This window comes from Anomaloglossus baeobatrachus, chromosome 5 (genome assembly GCF_048569485.1).
Source record: "Anomaloglossus baeobatrachus isolate aAnoBae1 chromosome 5, aAnoBae1.hap1, whole genome shotgun sequence".
In the NCBI taxonomy this organism is placed as follows: domain Eukaryota; kingdom Metazoa; phylum Chordata; class Amphibia; order Anura; family Aromobatidae; genus Anomaloglossus; species Anomaloglossus baeobatrachus.
In genome coordinates, this window is record NC_134357.1 from 446,829,449 (window position 1) to 446,843,378 (window position 13,930).

The window sequence follows — 13,930 nt, forward strand, 5'->3', positions numbered from 1 at the left end:
TTCCAGTCCCATGGTGGGAAGAAAAAACAGTGCCTGAGGCGTTGGACCGGGCACAAGATGGCGGCAAGGTGGCCGTCGTCTGTGAAGAAACAGAAAGCGCGCGAAAAATTGGCGCCAAAAGAAGAGCCTGGGGCTGGCCGGTGCCGAAAAAGAAGTTCGGAGTACTCCGCCCAAAGAGGGGAGGTGCCGGTCCCAGGGCACGAAGGAAGATATGTGAAGTGGGCGGTGTTCCAGAGAAAAAGAAGAACCGCCGCGTAGGGGTTGACCTGATGTGTGAGACTGGGGGTGGAGTATACCCAAGAGCGGGAAAAGTAAGCCCGCCTCCACTTCCTCCAGCATCTCCACTGACCCCGACGCCATTACCAGAAACGCTGACTCCGAGCAAGATGGAGACTCCAGGAAGACAGCAAGCTGCGGTAGCCGCACTAGTAGCGACTAGCCTGGGCAGAGGACGCCCGAAGCAGACTGCGGCTGCGGAAGGACCCACCCTTAACCTACTGGCTGTGCCAGGAGGACCGGAGCGGCCCACTACACAAGAGGCCGCACAGTGGCAACAGGAAATCGAGTGGGAGGAAGGCCAATACCGGCGGCGGTCGCAGCAAAGACCGGTGCTAGCTGAACTCTCCCACCCGAGACGTTGGAGCAACCCGCCAACTACGAGCCCTTCCGGAGGCTGCGCGGGTTGCCCGGACAGTCCCTGTCGGAGTACGTGCAGGCCCAACGAGCCGAATGGCAACGTGCATATCATCCGGAGTGACTTTTCAAGACCGGAAGATGGCGGGCCTGTTTTTGTTCAACACCGGCGTTGTTTTGAGCCGGAAGAAGGTGTGTTGTTTGTAACCGTTCAAGTTGCTGAGCCCGGAAGAGAGCCTGATGCTGGACTGAGCCAGGGGCTCCCTCCGCGTCGTTAAGAAGATTTTTGCCGAGTTGTGTTCCTGCCAGCTAACGTCTAAGACCGGGAGTGCTGCAAAAGCCTCCAGGCAGAAACTCCACTAAGACCGGGAGTGCCTGCCGACGGCCTCTGGGCACGACTAAGACCGGGAGCTTCCAGGAGGAACTCCGGGCGCTGGACTGGTGTGCCCTTGCGGGTGCCCTCAGGTGAACATGCTCGCAGTTTCATTAAAATGACTTTGTTTAGTTTTAAAATGTGATTTCAGATTTGTGCCTTGCCGGGAGGCTTAGGCTTAAAGAGGGGAGGTATGTAAGGGGTGGGCAGACCCCTTACAAGGAAGCACAGGTTTTCTCTGAAGTGGTTAATGCTGTCCCCATAGAAACTGTACAGGAGGGAGGAGGAGCTGGCAGCTTAGGGGGAAAGGAAATGTGTGCTGAAGGCAGTTGTGTCGGGGACGGGAGAGAAGAAACAGCCAGGGGCAGAGTGTGGAGCTGAGTGGGCAGAAAGAAAGAAAGAAAGAAGGGAGCTGGAAGAACAGGGAAGCCGGAGAGAAAAGGAGCGGGCAGAACCTCATAGTGCGAAGCAGTGCGGTGTGGGTCCGGGCTGTGGGTAGCCAGAAGTGGGAGCCGGGCGAAGAGGAGTAGTCAGGCAAGTCACCCACTTGAGGGGACGCTAGGGCAGGCTTTCCCTCAGCTAAAGGAAGTGCCACAGCACTGTGTTTTGTTACTGCCACGTGTGGAGACTTGCGAAGAATAAAACATGTTTGTTATTTGCATTGAACCATGCCTGAAGAGTGTTTGTGCGCCGGACAACACCTGCACCACCACACTCTGCCCCACCAAGACCTCTCCTGTCCCCAAAGTGACGGTGGAACCAGGGGGAAGCCTGTCAGCAAGGGCCACGACTACAAGGCCGGAGGCACCCCAGGCACCCCGTTACACATACACATGGAGACAATGGAGACATGTCCGTTTTTTCTCCGGAAGCACGGGTGTCAAACGGATCGCACATGTGATCCGTGTGATATCAGCGTGACGCGTACTGGAGAAAACACGTGTCTTTGAAATAAAATGGATTACAGAGGACCTTTGGTATTCCAAAACAACTTGGTGAATGAGGGCTGGAGTTGGGGGGGGTTTCTTCAAATAAACTTTTTTATTCTCCTTTAAACTACTGGATTAGTAATGGGGTTGTCTGCTAGATGCCACCCATTACTAATACCAGGGCTTGATTCCACCTGGAGCTGGCATCAACTCCACAAATATTACCCCGTTTGCCACCACACCAGGGCAATGGGACGAGCCGGGTCCAGCACCAGAGTTGACGCATCTAAAGGATGCGCCACTTCTGGGGCGGCTGCGGGCCTCTATTGTTAAGCTGGAAAGGGCCAAATAACCATGGCCCTTCCCACCCTAATAATAACAGCCCCCAGTTGTCTGCGGTACCTTGGCCTGTTTTAGAAAATGGGGGGGACCCCACTTCATTTTTTTTTTTAAATAAAAATGCTGCAAAAACAGCTGGCCAAGCTAGCTATCTGTTTTTTTCTATCTATCTTATATGTTCTTTCTTATTTTCTTTCTTTATATCTCTCTATCTATTTTATCTGTTCTACCTAAAAATGTTCTACCTTTACATATCTTTTACACATTCATTTCAGTATCATGCGTTTTTTGCTGGTACCAGTCACACAGAGGTCATACGGATGACTATACCGGTGCGTGTGGCTTGTACTTGTTTAAACACAGATGTGTGAAAGAGGCCTAAAAGATAGGGGGTCCCTACACCAGGCTTTACATCCTATCTGTATGCCCCTGAATGGAATATCCACTAAGGCTTTGTGCCTACGGGAGTTTGTACCTGCGGATATATCCGCAGGTACATCCGCAGGTTTCCCGCAGCTGCTCGACGGAATCCGCAGCTATTTTTAGCTGCAGTTGTACAGCGAAATAGCTGCAGTAAACCTGCGGGAATTCGTGCAGCTTACGTGTGGAAGTCCCGGCCTCTAACTCCATAGTGGAGGGTTGGGTTTTCCGCAGAAAGAATTGACACACAATTACGTGTGGCTGCGGGACATCCGCAGCATATTCCGCAGCCGCACGTATCCGCAGCATGGACACAGCACTCCCCATGTCCCGTAGGATAACATGGGGAGTGTCTGTACATGCTGAAACCTGCGAATTTATCTGGAAAATCCAGAAAATCTGCGGATTTTCCGCAGATAAATCCGCAAGTTTAATCTCCCGTGGGCACATAGCCTTAAAGTTTAAAAAATATCACATTTCGGTAACTATTGAAACAATATCCAATTGAAAAAAATAATAAGTTCTGTATTTTCATGGTAATGTTATGCCTTTAATGAAAGACACTGAACCCAGCGTGCTCTGTAAATGTTTAGAAAACCTGGATTGTTTAGGGCAGCAGCCATAGTGTGAATCAGGTTATCTGCTACATTTTTGGCAGGTAAAGTAATGAACCAGGTGACCCTATGGAAACAATATGGCATCACTCGTTTAGTCTGTGTATGGCCACTCACAAGTTGCAGTCATTGGAAGAGAAGAGGAGGTAGCACCCAATACAAGAAGCAGCCAAACGGGAAACTCAACATTCCGCAAAGAACAGACAATGCAGCCGGTAAGGAATAACAAACCTGTTTTTTTTCTTTTTTTGCCTGTATCAACATTGAATTTATTAAAGAACTCCAGGGCTCACAGACTCCAATCCCTCTCTGTCACATAAAGTGATCTTACTTGAAAAAAATGTGGTTTTAGAAATGTAGAAACCCCACTCGGTCTACACAGGAGAGCAACATCCATTTAGGCGATGTGCCCACGTGGCATTTTTTCATGAATACGTCCTTGCTTCTTTTAATCTGTAAAAGCAAGGAAAAAGCATGAGAATCCTGACTTGCTGTGCACACGCTGCTTCTTTTTTCTTGCAGATTTAGTTGGTGAAAAAAGAAGCAGCCTGTCACTTGTTTCTGCATTTATTTCCTGCGTTTATAAAATCCCCTGCAATGCTTTATCACTACAGTGGATTATATCGCAGCACTTCGCCTCACACACCATGCATACAGCATGGTGTGTGAGGTTGTCCATAGCTCAGTAACCCGGGGTCATAATGGTGACAACCCAGGGTTATTATGACAGGGATCGGGTCCCTGTGATCGCATTACCAGGACTCGATCACCAGGGAGAGCTAAAAAAGCAATTCCTCTCCCTGCCTCCTGAATGCTACAATCACACTGATCCCAGAATTGAGGGGGTTAAACTGTTGGTAGCAGCCCCCGCACTGCTCCTGGCATTGACAGCCGGGTCCCGGCTATAACATCAGCCTGAGACCCGGCAGCGATCGTGGGGGTACAGCGCCTGAACCCATGCAATCACCATGAGTGTAAAAAAGCACAAAAAAGCAGGAAAAACGTAATTGAAAAAATGCGCAAACGCAATAAAAAATGCGTGTTTTCCCTGGCAAGACATACTTTTTTTATGTGCAAAAAAGTAGCACAAAAAAAGCAATGTGGGCACATAGCCTTATACCTCAATGTTCTCAGCTTTCTATGAAAGACCATGAGTTGCTGCAATGTAGAAGCCATATTGTGACCAGTAGACTTTCACGTGATGACCATCTTGTTCATTTTGTGACCTGAAGTTTTCCTTTAAACTAAACTTAAAAAAATAAAAATGATGATCTGTCAAAGCAACAACGTAGGTTTTGATTGGTGTAGAGCCAGGTCCTGAGAACAATACAATCACCTACACTGATGGGAAGAGTGCTTTATGGATCCATGGAAAGTCTAGGAGCATGTACAGTACCCATTGTTTGCGCTTTTTCCGAGGATCAGCTGAGCTGAATCAAACACATCAGAGCTCAGCTCGATTTAGCAATCTTTGGGGGCCACAGGGTCTGGATCCAAACTTATCGAACCTTTTGGCATGTTGCTATGACACATCAAAAGCTTTTCCACACTTTAAATCACCCTTTAGATGAGTTAAACAAAATTAGAAATTTGGCTATTTTATTCCATAAACAGCGCCACACCTTACCTCCAATAGTGTGTGGTATTGCAGCTTAGCTCCATTCACTTCAATGGAGCTGAGCTGTGATGTTTTTAGAATAATGGCTTTCTAATTCTGTGCATCCCCTTTAAGAACTCTGATTTAGCATCTAGTACACAATGCTGTAAGCCAGAGATGAATCCAATCCTAATCTGATTACTTGGCTCTCGGGTTCGTGTTCACGGTGAAGCAATGCTTGGCTACAGCCCGGAGCTCCGCTGCTCAGCAGTGCATTCAATGCCAAGGTTTCGATGTAAACACAGCCTGTAACATGCTAATAAAAGGTAATATTTAAGCAATGTATATTACTACTGCACAAAGGTCACTGCACTGAAAATTACAGCTCTGCCATTGGACGTAACAGGCAGCCAGTGAGCGAGAAAACCTTTGGGCTGTTGTTATGCACAAGAATTAAACCTACAACAAGAAGTTGCTGATGAGAGAGGAGCACGTCAAGATCTGTCGTATGCATAATGTCCATTGTCTTCTTGCCAACTCTACGATGCCAGCTCCCAGTCCTCCTGATTCTTCTCCAAGGAGTCTTCATAGTCGTCTTCATCTTATTTTTCAGCTTTGAAGACCCTTCCAGAGATTTTGATACCTCCAATGTGAACACAACAGAAGGAGATGATGACCTGGACACAATCTTCCCTCTTTTTAAGGATGTCCATATCATGTTGTTCGGTGGGCTAGGTCTCATGCTGTCCTTTCTAAAACTTTACGGCTTTGGTGGGATTGCTTTCAATTTTTTGATTGCCAATTTTGCCATTCAGTGGTCCCTGGTTGTTCAAGGCTTCTTCTATCATTTCAAAAATGGTGTGGTCCACCTAAGGCTGATTAATGTTCTTGAGGCAGAGTTTGCGGCTGTCACAGCTCTTATCTCAGCCGGGGCTGTTTTGGGAAGAACCAGTCCTGTCCAGTTGCTTCTGCTTTCAGCCATGGAAATCCCACTCTTCGTGGTCAATGACTGGCTGGTCAATGAATATTTCCATATTATCGATGTAGGAGGCACAGTGGCCATCCATATCTTCTCATGTTATTTTGGCTTGGGAGTATCCCAAATCCTGTACCAACCATCCTTACGAAGAGGACACGTGAAAGAGACCACAACCTCAAACTCTGATCTATTGTCCCTTCTTGGGACTGTCTTTTTGTGGATCTTCTGGCCAAGCTTCAATTCCGTCTTGGCCAAGACTAAAGAAGCTCAACATAGGGCCATTGTGAATACTTTCCTGGCATTAAGTTCAAGCACAATTACTACATTTGCCATGTCCAGCCTGATGGACAAACGTGGAAGGATAAGCCTGGCACATCTTCAAAATGCCTCCTTGGCTGGAGGAGTGGCAGTTGGAATTTCGGCAGACCTAATTAGCCCTGGAGGTGCATATAGCATTGGGTGCTTGGCCGCCATAGCCTGCACCCTTGGCTTCCAATACCTAAGTCCTTTCTTGGCCAAGAAGATGAAGGTTCAAGACCAATGTGGAATCCATAATCTGCATGGCCTGCCCGGTATTATAGGCACTGTTGGAAGCATCGCGGTCATATTACTGGGACCTATTGATAATTATGGGTTAAGTCTACATGAGAACCTGTACAGCAGTAGTCATGAGGTACAACATCCTATTTTGAGGGTTTTCAGAAATGGGGAGACCTGGACCGCACAAAGTCAGGCTCTGCAGCAGGCTGCAGCCCTTGGAGTAACATTTGGAGTATCACTACTTGGCGGTTATATAACCGGATTATTGATGAGATTGCCTTGGTTTGTGCATCCCTCTAAGGATGACTTTTTTGATGACCAGTTGTATTTCCAAGTACCTGAAGACACAGGAAACAAATGGATTTCAAAGGATGAACTCCAGAAGCACATGCTAGTACCACTTAAGCATATATAAGACCAACTTTGATCCTGATGGACCCTGGAATAATTCACACTTCCCGTTTATAGTTAGTAAATATGAACCTCAATATTTCATTGTTCCTTCTTTAGAATCTTAGAGGATTCTGCTTCCAAATCTGTCTCAGATCTATGCTGCTGATTTAGTGGACACTCAGAATCTGACCTCTGATGATGGAATTTCCTCTATAGTAATGCTGTAAGTTCTCAGTATACAGCATCATAGATCTCAGCTTCTACACTTTTGCAGGTATGACTTTTTGTGCGGGAGAAATGCTGTGATTACAAAGTGGAATTCCAAATGACAACTTTAAAGAAGAGGGGTAGGAATCGTGGATGAATATATATTTGTGAATGTAAGGTTAAAGAGTTGTCCATGTTTGACACGAAAATCCTCAGTCACTGTAGACTTGTGAATCCTCAGTGTGCGCTGTCAAGATTCTCCGGCGCGGGCAGTCATGTGACTACAGATATTCCTGGCAAAGTTCCGACTAGACCTACTCATCCTTGCTTAATATTAGTGTATTGAGCGAGACTATGTACGTCTAGTCAGAATGTGGCTAGAAGTATGCATATCCGATTCTTCCGGTTACATGACTACCTGCTCTCTACGCAGGCAACAAAAGATCCTGACAGCGGGTACTGTGCACACTGTGTAAATTCTCAAGTCTGCAGTTACAGCGTGAGTGCAGATATTCGTGTTAAACCTGGACAACCCCTTTAATAATGGAGGGTATTTGGGTGCTTTCTTACTTTTACCCTAGATATAGTGTGTGCACCGCCATTAACTTGAGAACGGCGGCAGCTATAGACATAGAAGTGGTGTCTAGGTATAGTAAAGTAGCCATACGCTACGCAATGAAACCACCAATTGCGCCACCTGGTGGAAAACAACGGAGTTAGCATTTTTATCTCAAAAACGGAACGAGATAGAGGAAAAAAAGTGAATTAAAAAATTGTAGGGCATCATCAATTCAATACGAATCGACACCTTGCATACAGAAATGCTATGATATGAAATCCATGACCCCCCCCAAAAACATTGAATGCTGGTCACACATATGGCGCTAATTTAACTTTGATGCTTAAAGTGGCAATGCAATGCACATCTGGACTCTGGACAGCATACTGTATTTTGCTGCACGTTGTGCAATATGGTAGGTGACACGTTTGCACAAGCATCTGATACGTCATCGTAGGTCCTGCAATGTTGGTGGAGGGGTCGCATACACCTGCTGTTTGATGTGACCTCACAGAAAGAAGTCCAATGGGGTCAGGTCAGGTGAGCGTGGGGGCCACTCCAATGACTTGTAGGAAGGGCTCCATGAGGTATCGCTTCACGTCCGCAGCCTTGTGAGTTTTACACGTTCTAATCATCGCATTTCTGTATGCAAGGTGTCGATTCGTATTGAATTGATGATGCCCTACAACTTTGTAATTCCCTTTTTTTCCCTCTATCTCGTTCCGTTTTCAAGATAAAAATGCTAACTCCGTTGTTTTCCACCAGGTGGCGCAATAGGTGGTTTCATTGTTTAGCGCATGGCTACTTTACTATACCTAGACCCCACTTCTATGCCTATAGCTGCTGCCGTTCTCAAGTGAATGGCGGTGGACAGGATACGGGTGGACACACTGTATGTAAGATTTTGCTATATTATAAGGTGTACATTGCAGCATCTTTGTAAAGTATCTTTTTAACCAATTCTGTTTTCTCACTTACCTTTTGCAGACAAATCTCCTGCTTTTGGTAAGGGTATACATTGGCAGTCATTACCCCGTTTTTTGATGGTTTCAATGGATATATAGTGGTAGTGTCGTTATGTAATTATATGAAGAGTGTGTTGTGTTAGTAACCCTGGGTCTCCCTGTGTGTTGTCCTATTATTGTGAGTAACAACTAACTACCGTAGATAGATCCTGTAGGTTTGTTCATAATCCAAAGTTGTATGCAAGTTGGAAGAGGATTGGCAAATAAAACCCAAAAACCTCATTGCTGACCGGTCCTCCTCTTTCCCCCCATCATGCAGTACTGCGTATCTCCGACATCTTCACTATGATCCAGGACTTCCAGCCGCATCCAGGCCTTGAAGGGCACTGCATTTCATAAGGTCGTAGCATATATCTTGGCGTCACAACCTTTCATCTTCGAATCCTAGACGCAGGTGTAAGTCATGGACTATAGTGAAGATGTCAGAGATGTGGCACATGATGGTGGAAGCAAGATCACTAGATGGCGTGCAGCTGGAAAAGTGAGCAATTAGGTCAGTATTGAAGTTTTTGCTTACCCCCTTACATTCGTAACTAGAAGGTATTCGTAAGTCCCCCCCCCCCCCCCCCCCCCTCAACACTCAAAACCCACAATCGTCACATTAGTAGTGTCCCATAAAGAATGGTCTGGGTCTCTGAAACAGAGCAGGCAAGGTACTCCCCAACCCATTGCTTTCTAAAGTGTCCCTGTAGAGTACAAACATCCAATTCTACAGTGGCCCCATAATGGTCAGTATTCCTATACCAGTGATAGCTATGCAGCCCCTATAACAGTATCCCCATGTTATTACCCACCAATTCCACCTCCATTAAAAGACCTAGCACCAGTGACTGGCTTAGTGGAAGATGTCACTGCCTTAATGGAAGTATGAAACCTCTCCTTCTTTTGGGGGTCTCCAACACATTCTTAAATACCCTAGGAAATATGCACATATATCCTGATATATACGGTACTTCTTATAAGTGTCTATCATGTAAAGTGACTGTAATTATTATATAATATTATATGGCTGTCGTGTAATCTGTTATGTGATATATGACTGTAGTGTAATCTATTGTAAGAATATATTTGACACGCTTACATTGTAGCTCGGACCCTATGATAATTCTTCGCGTCTTTCAACTCCTCGAGAAACAAGTCAACATTCCCAATTACCGCACACTCTTTTTTTGGAACAGACACAATAAATTTCCATTTATTTGATCTCGAACACAATACCTTGTGTATAACTGGATGACCCGCCTGGAAAAGTCAGTCCTGAGCCGCTCACATATGAACAATAGGGGGAGCCCCCCAACTTTCCACTGTCCCTGAAGGGTTCATCACCTTTTTAGATAGTGAGGGTCATGGTATTGTTAGAGTGCAGGCCATTCAGGGTATCTGGAGAGCTGGGTGGGCAGGTACAGCTGTCTGGCCACTTTCACTGCATAGACCCCTCTGGGTTTTTTCCACGCTGCTCTGTGGTTACAGATTAACCGGTGGTGAGCTGGTTATCTAAACATATCTACTTCAATCCTGCAGCTTTATGATGCCAGAGATAACGCTGCTATTGCTTTAACACAAACAGATGACAGAGAAAGTGTCACATCAGCGTAAGGTCACAGCCGGGCTCACATGGGCATACTACATATGTAACGGGTATGTGGTCACACATGGCAGAATGGCTTATTTCATGGCACCATAAGTGAAGGGAGTTTCCTTCTTAGAATGGTGTCTCGGAAACCAAGTTGATGACCAGCATGGCCACCATAACTAATATGACCACTAACAAGTCCCACAAAGGTTGTCACCTAAATGGCCAATATATCCAATTATGGTACCATCTTTGCTACATAAGCCAGATTAGTCTTTCAGGAAAGATACACCCTGTGAATGTTGTCAGCCATATCGGTCATCAACAAATGGTAGTTGAATTCTGAGAAACATCACACAAAGTGGCATTTCAGTGACCAGGAGTTATTTAGTAGAAACAAATTATCAGCCAACCCCAGGATAGATAACTTGCCTATCGGTGAGGGCCAAACCGCTGGGACCTGCACCGATCGGCAGAACGGGCACTTTTATTGCCATTATTAGGGAGCAGCAGGGCTCATGCAAGACCTCTGCTCCTTTCATTCTGTATGGAGCTGCCAGGTGCTGTGCTTGTTTTTTTTTTTCCATAGAGGATGAATGGAGCAGTGATTTGGCATGAGACCTGCAGCTTGTTTCTATAACAGGATACAAATTCCCCATTCTTTTGATCAGTGCAGGTCCCAACAGCCGGACAACTATGACTCAGTGCAGGTCCCAACAGTCGGACAACCATCGCTCAGTGCAGGTCCCAACAGTCGGACAAACCATTAACCAGTGCAGGTCCCAACAGTCGGCAAACCATTAACCAGTGCAGGTCCCAACAGTCAGACAAACCATTAACCAGTGCAGCTCCCAACAGTCGGACAAACCACCGACCAGTGCAGGTCCCAACAGTCGGATAAACCACCGACCAGTGGAGGTCCCAACAGTCGGATAAACCATTAACCAGTGCAGCTCCCAACAGTCGGACAAACCACCGACCAGTGCAGGTCCCAACAGTCGGATAAACCACCGACCAGTGGAGGTCCCAACAGTCGGATAAACCACCGACCAGTGCAGCTCCCAACAGTCGGATAAACCACCGACCGGTGCAGGTCGCAACAGTCGGATAAACCACCGACCAGTGCAGGTCCCAACAGTCGGATAAAAAACCGACCAGTGCAGGTCCCAACAGTCGGATAAACCACCGACCAGTGCAGGTCCCAACAGTCGGATAAACCACCGACCAGTGCAGGTCCCAACAATCGGATAAACCACCGACCAGTGCAGGTCCCAACAGTCGGATAAACCACCGACCAGTGCAGGTCCCAACAGTCGGATAAACCACCGACCAGTGCAGGTCCCAACAGTCGGATAAACCACCGACCAGTGCAGGTCCCAACAGTCGGATAAACCATCGACCAGTGCAGGTCCCAACAGTCGGATAAACCACCGATCAGTGCAGGTCGCAACAGTCGGATAAACCACCGACCAGTGCAGGTCCCAACAGTCGGATAAACCACCGACCAGTGCAGGTCCCAACAGTCGGATAAACCACCGATCGGTGCAGGTCCCAACAGTCGGATAAACCACCGACCGGTGCAGGTCCCAACAGCCGGACAACCATCACTCAGTGCAGGTCCCAACAGTCGGATAAACCACCGACCAGTGCAGGTCCCAACAGTCGGATAAACCATCGACCAGTGCAGGTCCCAACAGTCGGATAAACCACCGATCAGTGCAGGTCGCAACAGTCGGATAAACCACCGACCAGTGCAGGTCCCAACAGTCGGATAAACCACCGACCAGTGCAGGTCCCAACAGTCGGATAAACCACCGATCGGTGCAGGTCCCAACAGTCGGATAAACCACCGACCGGTGCAGGTCCCAACAGCCGGACAACCATCACTCAGTGCAGGTCCCAACAGTCGGATAAACCACCGACCAGTGCAGGTCCCAACAGTCTGATAAACAGTCGATCAGTAAGTTATCAACTGTCCTGTTCACAGTTAACTAGAGATGAGCAAACTCATGGAAGTTTGCTTTGGCGGGTGCAGCCGAACAGGCCCTCTATGGGATTGATCGGACTTGAACTGAATCCCAATAGAAGTTACCGATTGGCAGTTAACCCCTTCAGCCCCCAGGGTATTTTGCGTTTTTCAGTTTTGTTTTTTTCCTCCCCTTCTTCCGAGAGCCATAACTTTTTTATTTTTCCGTCAATCTTGCCATATAAGGGCTTGGTTTTTTTTGCGGGACGAGTTATAATTTTAAATGAAACCATAAGTTTTACCATATAGTGTACTGGAAAACGGCAAAAAAATTCCAAGTGCGGAAAAATTGCAAAAAAAAGTGTGATCGCACAATAGTTTTTGGGATATTTTATTCACTATATGGTAAAACTGATGTGTCATTTTGATGCCTGAGGTCGGTGCGAGTTTGTAAACACCAAACATGAATAGGTTTACTTGTATTTAAAAAAAAGTGGCACACGTTTTGCGCCATTTCCAAAACCCGTAGCGTTCTCATTTTTCTTGATCTATGGCTCAGTGACGGCTTATTTTTTGTGTCTCGAGCTGACATTTCTAACGGTATCATTTTTGCGCAGATGCTACGTTTTGATCGCCTGTTATTGCATTTTGCGCAAAATTTGCTGCGACCAAAAAACGTAATTTTGGGGTTTAGAATTTTTTGCCGCTACGGCGTTGACCAATCATATTAATTGATTTTATATTTTGATAGATCGGGCATTTCTGAATGCGGCGATACCAAATATGTGTATATTTTTTTTAACCCTTTAATTTTCAATGGGGTGAAAGGGGAGTGATTTGAACTTTTAGGTTTTTTTAATTTTTTTAAAACTTTTTTTTATTTTACTAATCCGCCTAGGGGGCTATAGCGATCAACAATCCGATCGCTCTGCCCTATCTGCAGATCTCAGCTGAGAACTGCAGATATGGTGCTTTAATTTCAATGCCGGCTGTATTCCGGCATTGAGAGGAAGTGACTCATGTTCGCTACAGGCATCATCACATGACCCTGTGCTACCATGGCAACCACCGGAAGTCACGTGGTCAGATTTTGGCAGTGAGATGTAATGGGTTAATAATCGCGGGTGGAAGCAATTCCACCCGCGACTAGCAGGTACACTTCAGCTGTTGAAAACAGCTGATATGTGCGCGATCGCCGCGACCTGCCCACGGCAGGGGGCGGGGATTAACCATACACTATCCATGACGTACCCAGTACGTCATGGGTCGTTAAGGAGTTAATGTCTCCGCCCAGATGGAGTTCGAGCCAATCAAACACTGCAAGTGGCTCGCACTGGGTTAAGCACAGCAATGCTCATGCAAATGGTCAGCATACGTAAAGCACCCAAACTCCGAATTTTGTGCTTGTTTGGGTTTTTTTTCGTGAAGTCTGTATTCAGCCCAAAAAGAGATCATATTCGCTCATCTCTATTGATAACTTTCATCCAGACAATCCCTTTCAGGTGCCATACACATTAAATATAGTGTACGACTTAGGCTATGTGCGCACACTGCAGATTTGTTTCTTCAGCAGAAAAACGCACCCAAAAAAACGCATGTTTGTCCCTGCGTTTTTTTAAACATTATCAATGGCAAAAGACACGGGAAAACGCAGGGACCTGCAGAAAAGAAGTGACATGCTGCTTCTTTTTGCTGCAGAAAAACTGCAGCTAAACCTGTAGGGAAAAAAAAAAGAAGCAACGTGCGCACAGCATTTCGGATTTCTCAGACTTTGCTGGCGAAG

At 46.4% G+C, this 13,930-nt stretch overlaps 1 pseudogene; it reads left to right on the forward strand.

The window, feature by feature from the left end:
- The first annotated feature begins 5,381 nt into the window (after positions 1–5,381).
- LOC142310291 (ammonium transporter Rh type A pseudogene) lies at positions 5,382–7,665 on the forward strand (annotated as a pseudogene).
- Positions 7,666–13,930: the final 6,265 nt, after the last annotated feature.